Raw genomic sequence first — 17,429 nt, 5'->3', positions numbered from 1 at the left:
CATCCTGCATCCTGCGGGCCTCGCTGGAGTAGGCGGAGGAATGGACTCTGGTAAGTCTAGTCTCAACTACTCCCCCCACCCCCCTCCCAACCACCAGCATGCCAACCCACACCCCCACCCCCAACCCCCCAGCACACATCCTCCCTGCCAATGTCTCACCAGCACAACCCACCCAACCCAAAACCAACCCCTGAATGCCAACACAAACCATGGACACCCATCACCTATGCATGACCACTGCACATACCCATCCCCCCACAAACCACCCTCACAACTCCTGCCACAAGGGAATGCCAGCACTGGGGGACAAGGGCACCCACAAATCGCACACCATGGAACACACAGAAGCAATAACCATACTCTTTCACCCCTGCAGGGCCCGAACGCCAACACACCGGCCAGGAGGGTCCAGATATGTCCATCCCACCCCCAGAACAGGCCCGCAGTGAGGACAGCAGCTCTGTTGACCTGGAACCTGATGACCAGCCCGGACCATCGGGGACCTCTGGACAGTCGGTTCCCCACACACAGACACAGGCCACAGCAGACCTAACCCCCTCTGGGAATATCAGCACAGCTCCCACCCAGCGGGCCCATGCCTCTGTCTCCAGGACAGGTCAATCAGCGGTGTGTCTGCCACTACAGGGCACCCAGGCTGACCCAACACCCCAACAACAACAGGGACCTGGGGGCAGTGGTAGTGGGCACACCGTCCAGGGGACAGAGGCCCGGGGAAACAGGGCAACTGGGAGGGCTGTAGTGCGACGGGGGGGGGGGGGGGAGGACAGGCCCAGGGAACCGACTCTCCAAGAGGCCCTCACCACCATCATGGGAGCATACCAGGAACAGCCTCCCACCTCCGCCGGCGCTAGTGGACAGGAGGCCCCCACACAACGACGGGCTACCAGAACCCCACCTCCTGCTGAAGATCAACCACCCCGCAAGAGGAGCCTGAGATCACAAAGGAAGACAGAGTAGGATGCCAAGACCCCCGCCAGCCTAAGATCCCCCCGGATGTTATTCCACTGTCCCACATCGTCACCCTGTCCAACCTTGAACTGCCCCTGCTCCATCCTTCCACAGTCATATGGACAATGCACCTGTGCGACCGAGAACTGGACTCTGCCATGGACATCACTCCACCCCCACCCATCACCGTTTTACTATCATGGACCTATATGTAGCACTTTAAAGAAATCACTTATTGCACTTAAAACTCTCAGGAGTCTGCTTGTATTCTTAACAAATGTATTACACATAACGGTTCAAAAATGTACAGTTACATTGTGATGACAACATACCAATGTCAATTTGCTTTACTCCATGGCCGAACAAACCAGAAGTCACGCAGTGGGTCATACAGCTCTGAAAAGCCAAGGGAAAGTCACAATTCAGTTGAAAGGAACTGGGGGGAAACACAGAAAGTAGAGATGCAGGAGGCCAGAAGTAAATGTAAAATGCCGTGGGGGATTCTTACCTGGGTGCTACTGAAAATACTGTTGTATGACTGTGTCCCTGTTGTCCGTGTCGTCCCCGTCGTCTTGCTCCTCTTCACTCTCCACAGCTGCTACAACACCACCATCTGGACCATCCTCCTGCAGAAAAGGCACCTGGCGTCGCAATGCAAGATTGTGAAGCATACAGCAGGCCACGATGATCTGGCACACCTTCTTGGGTGAGTACATTAGGGATCCCCCTGTCATATGCAGGCACCTAAACCTGGCCTTCAGGAGGCCGAAGGTCCTTTCTATGATCCTCCTAGATCGCCCATGGGCCTCATTGTACCTTTCCTCTGCCCTGGTCTGGGGATTCCTCACTGGGGTCAGTAGCCAAGGCAGGTTGGGGTAACCAGAGTCACCTATTAGCCACACACGGTGTCTCTGTAGCTGTTCCATCACATAGGGGATGCTGCTATTTCGCATAACATACGCGTCATGCACTGACCCAGGGAACATGGCATTTACATGGGAGATGTACTGGTCAGCCAAGCAGACCACCTGGACATTCATCGAATGGTAACTTTTCCTGTTTCTGTACACCTGTTCATCGTCTTTTGGGGGTACTAAGGCCACATGGGTCCCATCAATGGCACCAATGATGTTGGGGATATGTCCAAGGGCATAGAAGTCAGCCTTCACAGTGGCCAAATCACCCTCCTCAGGGAAAATAATGTAGCTCCGCATGTATTTCGTCAGGGCAGACAACACTCTGGACAAAATCTTAGAAAACATAGGCTGAGACATCCCTGATGACATGGCCACTGTTGTCTGAAAAGACCCACTTGCCAAAAAATGGAGGACTGACAGAACCTGCACCAGAGGGGGAATTCGTGTGGGTTGGCGGATGGGGGACATCAGTGCTGGCTCCAGCTGGGCACACAGTTCATGTATAGTGGCTCGGTCAAGTCGGTAGTGAAGTATTATATGACGTTCCTCCATTGTCGACAGGTCCACCAGCGGTCGGTACACGGAGGATTCATCCTTCTCCTCGCAAGTCCCAGCGGACGGTGCCTAGGAAGGACAACATGGAGCACAGAGTCCAGCAACCCACAGGTACGTAACTACAGCTTGCACAGTACACGATTCTCAATGCATTGAATGGCATGTATGAGTGGCAATGCAAGGCCTAGGCCTGTGTGACGCAGTAGTAATTAAGCCATGTGGGCCCTTGAAATGGCGGCTGCCTGACCTGTGAAGTGCGACAATGGGATGTGAGGTCAATGCGCTGGCGTGACACACCGTGGCGGTAGGCGGTCGACGGTCGAAGACCGCGGCGCAAAGCCGCATTAGTTAACATCGAACCCTATGGGTTTCACGAGCCAATGACTAGCTGCGCCGGCGGTTGCGGAACGCACCGCGGCGGTACGCACCGCTGCGGGTGTGACCGCCATTTTCTATCTGGTTAATCACTCGAGACCTGATCATCCACAGGAGAGGACCTATACTGCAAGTGCTGCTGTGACCTCGGTCTGGGAGATACAATGGCTGCTGGGACTGGGGAAAGGGCTCCTGCCTTCACTACAGAAGAGTTGGAGAAACTTGTGGATGGGGTCCTGCCCCAGTATGCGCGACTCTACGGTCCTCCAGACCAACAGGTAAGTACACTGTGTGCATGTTGAATGGGCTATGCCTGGGTTGTGTATGGTGGATGTAAGATGGTGGGGTGGGGGGGACAATGACGAGTGCAAGGCACGACAGATGAGAGCATGTGCCACATGGCAAGGTTGGGGAGGGGGGGCCAATCGCATCTATCATGCGGAAAATTGATGATATTCCAATTTCCACCCTGTACATGTCAAATAGGTCAGCGCCCATCAGAAGATCGACATTTGGCGTGCCATCGCCAAGGAAGTCCGGACCCTGGGGGTCCACAACAGACGGGGCACCCACTGCCGCAAGAGGTGGGAGGACATCCGCCGCGGGACCAGGAAGACCGCCGAGTCACTGCTGGGGATGGCCTCCCAACCTAGGAGGGGTGCCAGTCGTACCCTGACCCCCCCTGATGTCCCGGATCCTGGCGGTGGCCTACCCCGATTTGGATGGGCGCGTGACGACATCACAGCAGACACAAGAGGGTGAGTACCAGCACATTCAGCTATCTTTACGCGCAGTGGAGGTGCCTGGGTGGGGGAGGAGGGCTGTGGGTGACATTAGGCCAGGGCGCTTTCTGCATTGTATTCCTCTCCTTTAGCCATGTCCCTGTGCCCCCGCCCCCCACCTCTGTACGGTGACAGGTACAGCTAGCCATGGTCCTGCATCACCCATGTGCGCGTTTGTTGTCCCTAGACCTGTTGGCCCAGTCACAAGTACTCAGTAGTGTACCCCGATTGCGCGGCTTAGTGCACGAGGCTCCTGTGTCTGTCCTCTCCGCCAACGGTGTTGACAATGCATGTACTCAACCTTTTTTTTATGTCTCCCCCCACCCTTTTTCTTCATCTTCTTGTGCATGTGTGCATCAGCATCATCAGGCGGAGGAGACTTGGCACCGGAGCACGAGGGAGCTGCGACTCACAAGGCCCCGGTGGGCCATGGCACAGACACCGAGGCCACCAGTGATACGGAGGGCGAGGGGAGCTTCACAACGGGGACCCGTGGTGAAACCAGCGACACCGACACGTCCTCGGATGGGAGCTCCCTAGCGGTGGCGGCAACATCCGTGCCCCCGCCTCTACAGGTACAGCCGCCACCCAGCGCACCAGCTCCGCCCTCCCAGCAGCCCCTCAGCCTACGCTCCGTGCCCGCTTGCCCAAGAAGGCGGGCGTCTCCTTCGCCCCAGGCACCTCAGCCCCTGCCCCTGTTACCCCTGCTGCCCTCAGTGAGGAGGTCATTGACCTCCTGAGGACCATCATTGTTGGGCAGACTACCCTTTTGAATGCCATCCAGGGGGTAGAGAGGGAGGTGCATCGTAGCAATGCATACCGGGAGGGCATTCATTCGGGTCAGTCTGCCCATCAACGATCGTTCAATTCTCTGGCCTCAGCACTGACGGCAGCCATTGTCCCTGTTTCCAGCCTCCCTCTTCTAACAGCCTTCACCCTGTCTCTGTCTCCTGTTCCTCTGCCTATCCCATCCACACCATCAGACCAGCCTGCACACACCTAAACACCCAAGGGCAGCTCATCCAGACATAAGCACCACAGATCACACAAACATTCACCCAAGCAACACCCAGATGCAGACATGCCAACAGCCACTACCACCTCTGTGTCCCCCTCCTCCTCGTCTCCCTCCCTGTGACGTCTACACTCACACCTGCATGCACACCACTAACAGCCAGTACTTCCATCACCAGCACACCCTCCAGTACAGTCCGCACACGTGCAGTCACCACCCCCACTGCCATTTACACGTCCCCTGTGTCCTGTCCCACTGTGTCTGTCACCCCCTCTTCCAAGACACACAAACGCAGGCAGCCACCCACCCAACAGCCAACCACCTCACGACAGCCTGCAGCCCATGCACCTTCACCCAAGGACAGCACACCTGACTCTCCTACAACCACCTCCTCTTCCTCCACTCCCATAACCACTGCACCTACCGTTTACCTTGGTCCTAAAAAGTTTTACCTATCCAATCTTGACCTCTTTCCCTCACCTGACCCACCCGCTCCATCTGCTAAGAGTCCCAAGAGCACCTCAGCCACCACCAGCCCGGGTTCACCTGTCAGCGTAGTCCATGGATTTTGGAGTCCCCCCCTTTGCCAGCAGTGAGACATCGGTCAGCAGCAAGGGGACAGCCAGCCCCCCCCCCCCCCCCTGGAAAGAGGACCCGGAAAGTGAGGGGCCGCCGCGAGAGGAGTGCCATGGCTGCCCCCAAGGACCAAAGTTCGGACACTTCACCTGCCACAACATCCAGGGGAGGCAAGGCCCAGAGAGCCACAGCGAAGGAGGGCAAGGGCAGCAGGGCGGAGAAGTCAGGCAGCAGGAGCGCGGACCAGGAGGGCCCACAAGCCCCATCCCGGGTGTGAGGGAGGACACCCAAGGGCCCAGGACACCGTCACCCAAGGGTCCAGCAACTGCACGGTCGGAGGGCGACTGAGCAGGGAGTCCTGCCCAGGTCTGACTCCCTGGAATTACAGGACAAGCACCGCTGAAGAGGGCCCCGCCGTCCAGAAAGGCACAGCTGAAGAGGGCCCCGCCAAGACAGGGCCCGCTCCGCTGGGCCCTTCCTGTCAAGCACCGCTCCGCTGGGCCCTTCCTGTCAAGCACCGCTCCGCTGGGCCCCACCGTCTCAAGTACCGCTCAAGCTGGGCCCGCCGTCCCAAGCACCGCTCCGCTGGGCCCTTCCTGTCAAGCACTGCTCCGCTGGGCCCCGCCGTCTCAAGCACCGCTCAGCTGGGCCCCGCCGTCTCAAGCACCGCTCAGCTGGGCCCCGCCGTCTCAAGCACCGCTCAGCTGGGCCCCGCCGTCTCAAGCACCGCTCCGCTGGGCCCTTCCTGTCAAGCACCGCTCCGCTGGGCCCTTCCTGTCAAGCACCGCTCCGCTGGGCCCCGCTGTCTCAAGCACCGCTCCGCTGGGCCCTTCCTGTCAAGCACCGCTCCGCTGGGCCCCGCCGTCTCAACCACCGCTGGCCCAATGACAGTGCCGGTTCTGTGTCGTGCTAATGTTCACGCTGCACTCGGGCCACCCTGCCTCCTCCATTGCCTGTGGAGACTGTTATCCACTTGATGGACTGTGACTTTGCACTCCCCTGGATATGACAGTGGGCAAGCCACCCACTGTAGAGACTTGAGAGACTGTGGCTTTGCACTCCCCAGGATATGACAGTGGGCAAGCCACCCACTGTAGAGACTTGAGAGACTGTGGCTTTGCACTCCCCAGGATTGAACAGTGGGCATTGGTGGCCCCTTCTTGGATCTGGCGTCGTGGACTCATGTGGCTGTGGTGCCCCCCCTTCCCTTCCCCCTGAGGTGCCTGTAGTTTTGTCATCTGATGCCCCTGCAGTGTTCTCTCCAACGGACTCAGGTCTCCTGTGTGGGCTTTGCCCATGTGTTGATACACTTTGGCCCACGGACATTTGCAAGTTCTGTGACTGTGCGGGACTTTCTGCCTCTATTTCTCGGTCACGCAATGTTTACATTTGGAATTTTTTGCATCATTTTCCTATTTTACCAGGTCTTCAATGAACCTATTTTTTACATAAATGGTGTTTCTCACTTTAATCATATCTTTTCGTTATTCCGGGGGGTTTGGGTGGGGTCACTTTGACTTGGTGCTCTGCATTGGTGTGTAGATAGTTGGGGGGTGGGTGTAATGCGTATGTGTGTGCCCGTAACCCTTCCTCCTCCCCCCCCTCCCCTGTGTCGTAGGTGCGGTACTCACCGTTGTCGTCTGCGCCGGAGTTCGTACTCGTGGTAGATGAGCAGGTAGACGAGAGCAGGTAGGATGTTCAATTCGGGCTCCATGCTGTCCTCCGTCCTCGTGGAGTGTATAGAGGTGAGCGTTTTCCCGTTCGTAGTCTGTTTCCGCCGTGTTTTTATCGGCGGGGCTCCCGCCCCGGAAAAGGTGGCGGATTGGTGAGTTGTGATAGGGTGGGCGGTACATTGTCTGCCGCCTGCCTGTTGGCGGTGACCGCCGCGCTGTTTGTCGGTCCCGCCATGGCGGTCAGAGTGTTAAAGTGGCGGGCTCTGTTGGCGGTTCCCGCCAGGGTCAGAATTCCATTTTTTGAACCGCCAGCCTGTTGGCGGGTTGGCCGCCGCTTTATCACCGACCGCCAGGGTCAGAATGACCCCCAATATGTCAAAACAGCATATAGACCTTCTAGGACTAGAAGTTCAAGCATTACTGCAAAAGGACGCAATAGAACTAGTACCACGTCAACAAAAGAACACAGGAGTTTACTCACTGTACTTTCTAATATCAAAAAAAGACAAAACTCTAAGACCAATACTAGATCTCAGAACACTAAACACCTACATCAAATCAGACCACTTTCACATGGTCACATTACAAGACGTAATCCCACTGCTCAAACAGCAAGACTACATGACAACATTAGATCTAAAAGATGAGTATTTCCATATACCGATACATCCTTCGCACAGGAAATACCTAAGGTTCGTATTCAAGGGAATACATTACCAATTCAAAGTGTTGCCATTCGGAATAACAACTGCGCCAAGAGTCTTTACAAAATGCCTAGCAGTAGTAGCTGCACATATCAGAAGGCAGCAAATACACGTGTTCCCTTACTTAGACGATTGGTTAATCAAGACCAACACGCTAACAAAGTGTTCACATCACACAAATTATGTTATACAAATCCTTCACAAGCTGGGTTTCTCCATCAACTATGCAAAGTCACACCTTTTGCCGTGTCAAACACAGCAATACTTGGGAGCGACAATCAACACAACAAAAGGGATAGCCACTCCAAGTCCACAAAGGGTTCAAACATTTCACAAGTTAATACAGGCCATGTATCCAACACAAAAGATACAAGCAAAAATAGTATTAAAACTCCTAGGCATGATGTCTTCATGCATAGCCATTGTCCCATACGCAAGGTTGCACATGCCGCCCTTACAACAGTGCCTAGCATCACAATGGTCACAGGCACAGGGTCAACTTCTAGATCTGGTGTTGATAGACCGCCAAACATACATCTCGCTTCTATGGTGGAACAGTACAAATTTAAACAAAGGGCGGCCTTTCCAAGACCCAGTGCCAGCATACGTTATAACAACGGATGCTTCCATGACAGGGTGGGGAGCACACCTCAATCAACACAGCATCCAAGGACAATGGGACATACATCAAAGAAAGTTTCACATAAATCACTTAGAACTGTTAGCAGTATTTCTAGCGTTGAAAGCATTCCAACCCATGATAACCCACAAATACATTCTTGTCAAAACAGACAACATGACGACAATGTATTATTTAAACAAACAGGGGGGGACACACTCGACACAGTTGTGTCTCCTAACACAAAAAATATGGCATTGGGCAATTCACAACCATATTCGCCTAATAGCACAATTTATTCCAGGGATCCAGAACCAACTAGCAGACAATCTCTCTCGGGATCACCAACAAATCCACGAATGGGAAATTCACCCCAAATACTGAACACTTACTTTCAAATTTGGGGAACACCTCAAATAGATCTATTTGCAACAAAAGTAAACGCAAAATGCCAAAACTTCGCATCCAGGTACCCACACAGGTACTCCCAAGGCAATGCTCTATGGATGAATTGGTCAGGGATATTTGCGTACGCTTTTCCCCCTCTCCTTCCATATCTAGTAAACAAATTGAGTCAAAACAAACTCAAACTCATACTAATAGCACCAACATGGGCAAGACAACCTTGGTATACGACACTACTAGACCTGTCAGTAGTACCTCATGTCAAACTACCCAACAGACCAGATCTGTTAACACAACACAAACAACAGATCAGGCATCCAAACCCAGCATCGCTGAATCTAGCAATTTGGCTCCTGAAATCCTAGAATTTGGACACTTGGACCTCACACAAGAATGTATGGAGGTCATAAAACAAGCTAGAAAACCTTCCACTAGACACTGCTATGCAAGTAAATGGAAAAGATTTGTTTATTACTGCCATAATGATCAAATTCATCCATTGCATGCGTCTCCAAAAGATGTAGTAGGATATTTACTACATTTGCAAAAATCCAATCTAGCTTTCTCTTCCATAAAGATACATCTCGCCGCAATATCTGCTTACCTGCAGATTACTCATTCAACTTCCCTGTTTAGAATACCTGTCATTAAAGCGTTTATGGAAGGCCTAAAGAGAATTATACCACCAAGGACACCAACTGTTCCTTCATGGAACCTCAACATTGTCTTAACAAGGCTCATGGGTCCACCTTTCGAACCCATGCATTCTTGTGAAATGCAATACTTAACGTGTAAAGTTGCATTTCTCATTGCCATCACATCTCTAAGAAGAGTAAGTGAAATACAGGCGTTTACCATACAAGAACCATTTATTCAAATACACAAGAATAAAGTAGTTCTAAGAACAAATCCAAAATTCTTACCAAAGGTTATCTCACCGTTCCACTTAAATCAAACAGTAGAATTACCAGTGTTCTTCCCACAGCCAGATTCAATAGCTGAAAGAGCACTACATACATTAGACATCAAAAGAGCACTAATGTACTACAGTGACAGAACAAAAGTAATTAGAAAGACAAAACAACTATTTATTGCCTTTCAAAAACCTCATACAGGAAATCCAATTTCAAAACAAGGTATTGCCAGATGGATAGTTAGGTGCATCCAAACCTGCTATCTTAAAGCAAAGAGAGAGCTGCCTATTACACCAAAGGCACACTCAACCAGAAAGAAAGGTGCTACTATGGCCTTTCTAGGAAATATTCCAATGAACGAAATATGTAAGGCAGCAACATGGTCTACGCCTCATACATTTACTAAACACTACTGTGTAGATGTGTTATCTGCACATCAAGCCACAGTAGGGCAAGCCGCACTAAGAACTTTGTTTCAAACGACTTCCACTCCTACAGGCTGAACCACCGCTTTTGGGGAGATAACTGCTTACTAGTCTATGCACAGCATGTGTATCTGCAGCTACACATGCCACCGAACGGAAAATGTCACTTACCCAGTGTACATCTGTTCGTGGCATTAGTCGCTGCAGATTCACATGCGCCCACCCGCCTCCCCGGGAGCCTGTAGCCGTTTGGAAGTATATCTTCAACATTTGTACATTTGTAAATATATTACTTTAACCTTCATTTGGTACATACGTATTCATTCCATTGCATGGGCACTATTACTAGCATAAACAACTCCTACCTCACCCTCTGCGGGGAAAACAATCTAAGATGGAGTCGACGCCCATGCGCAATGGAACCGAAGTGGGAGGAGTCCCTCGGTCTCGTGACTCGAAAAGACTTCTTCGAAGAAAAATAACTTGTAACACTCCGAGCCCAACACCAGATGGCGGACTATGCACAGCATGTGAATCTGCAGCGACTAATGCCACGAACAGATGTACACTGGGTAAGTGACATTTTCCATATCTGTGTGTATGTGTATATATATATATATATATATATATATATATATATATATATATATATATATATATATATATATTTGATGGCATGTGTAGCTGCAGATACACATGCTGTGCATTATCCTGCCATCTACTGTTGGGCTCGGAGTGTTACAAGTTGTTTTTCTTCGAAGAAGTTTTTTCGAGTCACGAGACCGAGTAACTCCTCCCTTTCGGCTCCATTGCGCATGGGCGTCGACTCCATCTTAGATTGTTTTTTTTCTTCCATCGGGTTCGGACGTGTTCCTCTTCGCTCCGTGTTTCGGTTCGGAAAAGTTAGTTAACAATCGGAAAATTTGACAGTATTGTTTGTGCTCGGTATCGGGTTAGTGATAGCACATCGACACAGAAGAAAAGAAGAGCTCCGGCAGCTCTTTGGGGCTTCCACTCCTCGGCGGGGCCTGGTCAGCCCGACCGCGTGTGTCTTCAAGGCTCATGGAACGGACCCCATTCCGCTTCTGCCCCAAATGCCACGCTAAGTATCCTTATACAGACCAACATTTGGTCTGTAATCTGTTTGTCCCCCAAACACAAAGAGGATACGTGTGAGGCCTGTCGGGCATTTCGGTCCAAGAAGACGCTGCGGGACCGGAGAGCTTGAAGACTTCAAATGGCGTCGACACCGGCCGGACACCCCGACGTCAAAGAAGAGGAGACATTCTCCATTCCAGATTCGGACCCGGACGAGCCCGAGAGTGAGCAGCCGACGAGGCAACAAACCGTGAGTAAACCAGCCCCGGCAAAAACTCACTCAAATCATGAAGGCCCAGGGGACGCCATGGCTTTACCCAAAAGCACGGGGACCAAGCATCAGCACCAAAAAAGGCCTCACAGCAGCCAAAGACATCCGACTCCGGTCGCGATACCGGCTCCGAATATACTCGGCACCGATATACTGGCTCCGACCAGACTCGGCTCCGAGAGATCGGCACCCCGAAATCCAAAAAGGTTTCTTCGGAGCCGAAAGACTGCTCCTATACGGACGAACAGGGCCTTTCCTCACAACTACAAGGCCACAAGTTTGAACAAGAACTGGGGATGGGAGAGCCAGACCATACCCAGAGGAGGCTCCATATACTGAAGGACACGGGGAAAATCAGAACTCTTCCCCCAATTAAGATGAAGCGGAAGCTCTCATTCCATGAGACAGAAATGCAGCCAAAAAAAGTGGCTAAAGAAAAAACACCACCACAGTTTTCTCCACAGCCATCGCCCTCACCACATCTGTCCCCAGTAGCAACACCCCCAATGATGCAGTCACCAACGCACACAGGGATGAGCCAAGATGACCCAGATGCATGGAATCTGTACGATGCACCAGTCTCTGATAATAGTCCGGATTGCTACCCGGCAATGCCATCACCACCAGAGGACAGTACTGCTTACATGCAGGTGGTTTCCAGGGCAGCTACTTTCCATAACGTAGCATTGCATTCAGAACCTATAGAAGATGACTTCTTGTTCAATACCCTGTCATCAACACACAGCCAATACCAAAGTTTGCCAATGTTACCAGGCATGTTAAAACACGCCAAACAGGTGTTTCAAGACCCATTCAAGAGCAGAGCCATCACACCTAGGGTGGAGAAGAAATATAAACCTCCCCCTACGGACCCTGTGTACATTACGCAACAGCTAACTCCTGATTCAGTGGTAGTAGGAGCAGCCTGGAAAAGGGCAAACTCACAAACTTCTGGGGACGCACCACCACCGACAAAGAAAGTCGGAAATTCGATGCAGCAGGCAAAAGGGTGGCAGCACAGGCAGCCAATCAATGGCGAATTGCCAATTCGCAAGCTCTACTGGCAAGATACGACAGGGCACATTGGGATGAAATGCAACATTTCAATCAACATCTTCCCAAAGAGTTCCAGAAACGTGCCCAACAGGTTGTCGAGGAGGGCCAAACTATCTCCAACAACCAAATAAGGTCGGCTATGGACTCAGCAGACACGGCGGCCAGAACAGTAAACACGGCGGTAACCATTCGGAGACACGCGTGGCTATGTACCTCTGGATTTAAGCCAGAAATCCAGCAGGCTGTCCTGAATGTGCCTTTCAACTGACAACAATTGTTTGGGCCGGAGGTGGACACAGCAATAGACAAACTAAAGAAAGACACTGACACTGACACGGCCAAAGCCATGGGCGCGCTCTACTCCCCACAGAGCAGAGGCACTTTTAGGAAGCCGCACTTTAGAGGGGGGTTTCGGGCCCAGACCACAGAGCCTTCCACCTCACAAGCCAGACCCACATTCCAGGGACAATATCAAAGAGGAGGTTTTCAGGGACAATATAGGGGTGGACAGTTCCCTAAAACAAGTGAGAAATTCCAAAGCCCAAAAACCCCACAAACTAAACAGTGACTCCAACGTCACAAACCACCACCTCACAACACCAGTGGGGGGGAGTTCACAGATTATTACCAAAATTGGGAACACATAACTACGGACGCGTGGGTCCTAGCCATTATCCAACATGGTTATTGCATAGAATTCCTACATTTGCCACCAAATGTGCCTCCAAGAGCACACAACATGTCCAAACAACACTTAGACCTGTTGCAACTAGAAGTCCAAGCATTGTTACAAAAAGAAGCAATAGAGCTAGTACCCAACCATCACAAAGGAACAGGTGTTGAGTCTCTGTATTTCCTAGTTACAAAAAAGGACAAAACACTGAGACCCATATTAGACCTCAGAACACTAAATCTTTACATCAAATCAGATAATTTTCACATGGTAACACTTCAAGACATTATTCCATTGCTCAAGCAACAAGACTTCATGTCAACATTAGATCTCAAGGATGCTTACTTCCACATACCCATACATCCTTCCCACAGGAAATACTTGAGGTTTGTAATCCAAGGCGTGTATTACCAATTCAAAGTGTTACCGTTCGGAATAACAACTGCGCCAAGAGTCTTTACAAAATGCCTAGCAGTAGTAGCTGCACATATCAGAAGGCAGCAAATACACGTGTTCCCTTACTTAGACGATTGGTTAATCAAGACCAACACGCTAACAAAGTGTTCACATCACACAAATTATGTTATACAAATCCTTCACAAGCTGGGTTTCTCCATCAACTATGCAAAGTCACACCTTTTGCCGTGTCAAACACAGCAATACTTGGGAGCGACAATCAACACAACAAAAGGGATAGCCACTCCAAGTCCACAAAGGGTTCAAACATTTCACAAGTTAATACAGGCCATGTATCCAACACAAAAGATACAAGCAAAAATAGTATTAAAACTCCTAGGCATGATGTCTTCATGCATAGCCATTGTCCCATACGCAAGGTTGCACATGCCGCCCTTACAACAGTGCCTAGCATCACAATGGTCACAGGCACAGGGTCAACTTCTAGATCTGGTGTTGATAGACCGCCAAACATACATCTCGCTTCTATGGTGGAACAGTACAAATTTAAACAAAGGGCGGCCTTTCCAAGACCCAGTGCCAGCATACGTTATAACAACGGATGCTTCCATGACAGGGTGGGGAGCACACCTCAATCAACACAGCATCCAAGGACAATGGGACATACATCAAAGAAAGTTTCACATAAATCACTTAGAACTGTTAGCAGTATTTCTAGCGTTGAAAGCATTCCAACCCATGATAACCCACAAATACATTCTTGTCAAAACAGACAACATGACGACAATGTATTATTTAAACAAACAGGGGGGGACACACTCGACACAGTTGTGTCTCCTAACACAAAAAATATGGCATTGGGCAATTCACAACCATATTCGCCTAATAGCACAATTTATTCCAGGGATCCAGAACCAACTAGCAGACAATCTCTCTCGGGATCACCAACAAATCCACGAATGGGAAATTCACCCCAAATACTGAACACTTACTTTCAAATTTGGGGAACACCTCAAATAGATCTATTTGCAACAAAAGTAAACGCAAAATGCCAAAACTTCGCATCCAGGTACCCACACAGGTACTCCCAAGGCAATGCTCTATGGATGAATTGGTCAGGGATATTTGCGTACGCTTTTCCCCCTCTCCTTCCATATCTAGTAAACAAATTGAGTCAAAACAAACTCAAACTAATAGCACCAACATGGGCAAGACAACCTTGGTATACGACACTACTAGACCTGTCAGTAGTACCTCATGTCAAACTACCCAACAGACCAGATCTGTTAACACAACACAAACAACAGATCAGGCATCCAAACCCAGCATCGCTGAATCTAGCAATTTGGCTCCTGAAATCCTAGAATTTGGACACTTAGACCTCACACAAGAATGTATGGAGGTCATAAAACAAGCTAGAAAACCTTCCACTAGACACTGCTATGCAAGTAAATGGAAAAGATTTGTTTATTACTGCCATAATGATCAAATTCATCCATTGCATGCGTCTCCAAAAGATGTAGTAGGATATTTACTACATTTGCAAAAATCCAATCTAGCTTTCTCTTCCATAAAGATACATCTCGCCACAATATCTGCTTACCTGCAGATTACTCATTCAACTTCCCTGTTTAGAATACCTGTCATTAAAGCGTTTATGGAAGGCCTAAAGAGAATTATACCACCAAGGACACCAACTGTTCCTTCATGGAACCTCAACATTGTCTTAACAAGGCTCATGGGTCCACCTTTCGAACCCATGCATTCTTGTGAAATGCAATACTTAACGTGGAAAGTTGCATTTCTCATTGCCATCACATCTCTAAGAAGAGTAAGTGAAATACAGGCGTTTACCATACAAGAACCATTTATTCAAATACACAAGAATAAAGTAGTTCTAAGAACAAATCCAAAATTCTTACCAAAGGTTATCTCACCGTTCCACTTAAATCAAACAGTAGAATTACCAGTGTTCTTCCCACAGCCAGATTCAATAGCTGAAAGAGCACTACATACATTAGACATCAAAAGAGCACTAATGTACTACATTGACAGAACAAAAGTAATTAGAAAGACAAAACAACTATTTATTGCCTTTCAAAAACCTCAAACAGGAAATCCAATTTCAAAACAAGGTATTGCCAGATGGATAGTTAGGTGCATCCAAACCTGCTATCTTAAAGCAAAGAGAGAGCTGCCTATTACACCAAAGGCACACTCAACCAGAAAGAAAGGTGCTACTATGGCCTTTCTAGGAAATATTCCAATGAACGAAATATGTAAGGCAGCAACATGGTCTACGCCTCATACATTTACTAAACACTACTGTGTAGATGTGTTATCTGCACATCAAGCCACAGTAGGGCAAGCCGCACTAAGAACTTTGTTTCAAACTACTTCCACTCCTACAGGCTGAACCACCGCTTTTGGGGAGATAACTGCTTACTAGTCTATGCACAGCATGTGTATCTGCAGCTACACATGCCACCGAACGGAAAATGTCACTTACCCAGTGTACATCTGTTCGTGGCATTAGTCGCTGCAGATTCACATGCGCCCACCCGCATCCCCGGGACCCTGTAGCCGTTTGGAAGTATATCTTCAACATTTGTACATTTGTAAATATATTACTTTAACCTTCATTTGGTACATACGTATTCATTCCATTGCATGGGCACTATTACTAGCATAAACAACTCCTACCTCACCCTCTGCGGGGAAAACAATCTAAGATGGAGTCGACGCCCATGCGCAATGGAACCGAAGTGGGAGGAGTCCCTCGGTCTCGTGACTCGAAAAGACTTCTTCGAAGAAAAACAACTTGTAACACTCCGAGCCCAACACCAGACGGCGGACTATGCACAGCATGTGAATCTGCAGCGACTAATGCCACGAACAGATGTACACTGGGTAAGTGACATTTTCCATATCTGTGTGTATGTGTATATATATAAATATGCATATATATATATATATATATATATATTTGATGGCATGTGTAGCTGCAGATACACATGCTGTGCATTATCCTGCCATCTACTGTTGGGCTCGGAGTGTTACAAGTTGTTTTTCTTCGAAGAAGTTTTTTCGAGTCACGAGACCGAGTAACTCCTCCCTTTCGGCTCCATTGCACATGGGCGTCGACTCCATCTTAGATTGTTTTTTTTCTTCCATCGGGTTCGGACGTGTTCCTCTTCGCTCCGTGTTTCGGTTCGGAAAAGTTAGTTAACAATCGGAAAATTTGACAGTATTGTTTGTGCTCGGTATCGGGTTAGTGATAGCACATCGACACAGAAGAAAAGAAGAGCTCCGGCAGCTCTTTGGGGCTTCCACTCCTCGGCGGGGCCTGGTCGGCCCGACCGCGTGTGTCTTCAAGGCTCATGGAACGGACCCCCATTCCGCTTCTGCCCCAAATGCCACGCTAAGTATCCTTATACAGACCAACATTTGGTCTGTAATCTGTTTGTCCCCCGAACACAAAGAGGATACGTGTGAGGCCTGTCGGGCATTTCGGTCCAAGAAGACGCTGCGGGACCGGAGAGCTTGAAGACTTCAAATGGCGTCGACACCGGCCGGACACCCCGACGTCGAAGAAGAGGAGACATTCTCCATTCCAGATTCGGACCCGGACGAGCCCGAGAGTGAGCAGCCGACGAGGCAACAAACCGTGAGTAAACCAGCCCTGGCAAAAACTCACTCAAATCATGAAGGCCCAGGGGACGCCATGGCTTTACCCAAAAGCACGGGGACCAAGCATCAGCACCAAAAAAGGCCTCACAGCAGCCAAAGACATCCGACTCCGGTCGCGATACCGGCTCCGAATATACTCGGCATCGATATACTGGCTCCGACCAGACTCGGCACCGAGAGATCGGCACCCCGAAATCCAAAAAGGTTTCTTCGGAGCCGAAAGACTGCTCCTATACGGACGAACAGGGCCTTTCCTCACAACTACAAGGCCACAAGTTTGAACAAGAACTGGGGA

Source organism: Pleurodeles waltl, chromosome 3_1 (assembly GCF_031143425.1).
Source record: "Pleurodeles waltl isolate 20211129_DDA chromosome 3_1, aPleWal1.hap1.20221129, whole genome shotgun sequence".
Taxonomy (NCBI): Eukaryota; Metazoa; Chordata; class Amphibia; order Caudata; family Salamandridae; genus Pleurodeles; species Pleurodeles waltl.
This window is presented reverse-complemented; position numbering follows the sequence as displayed.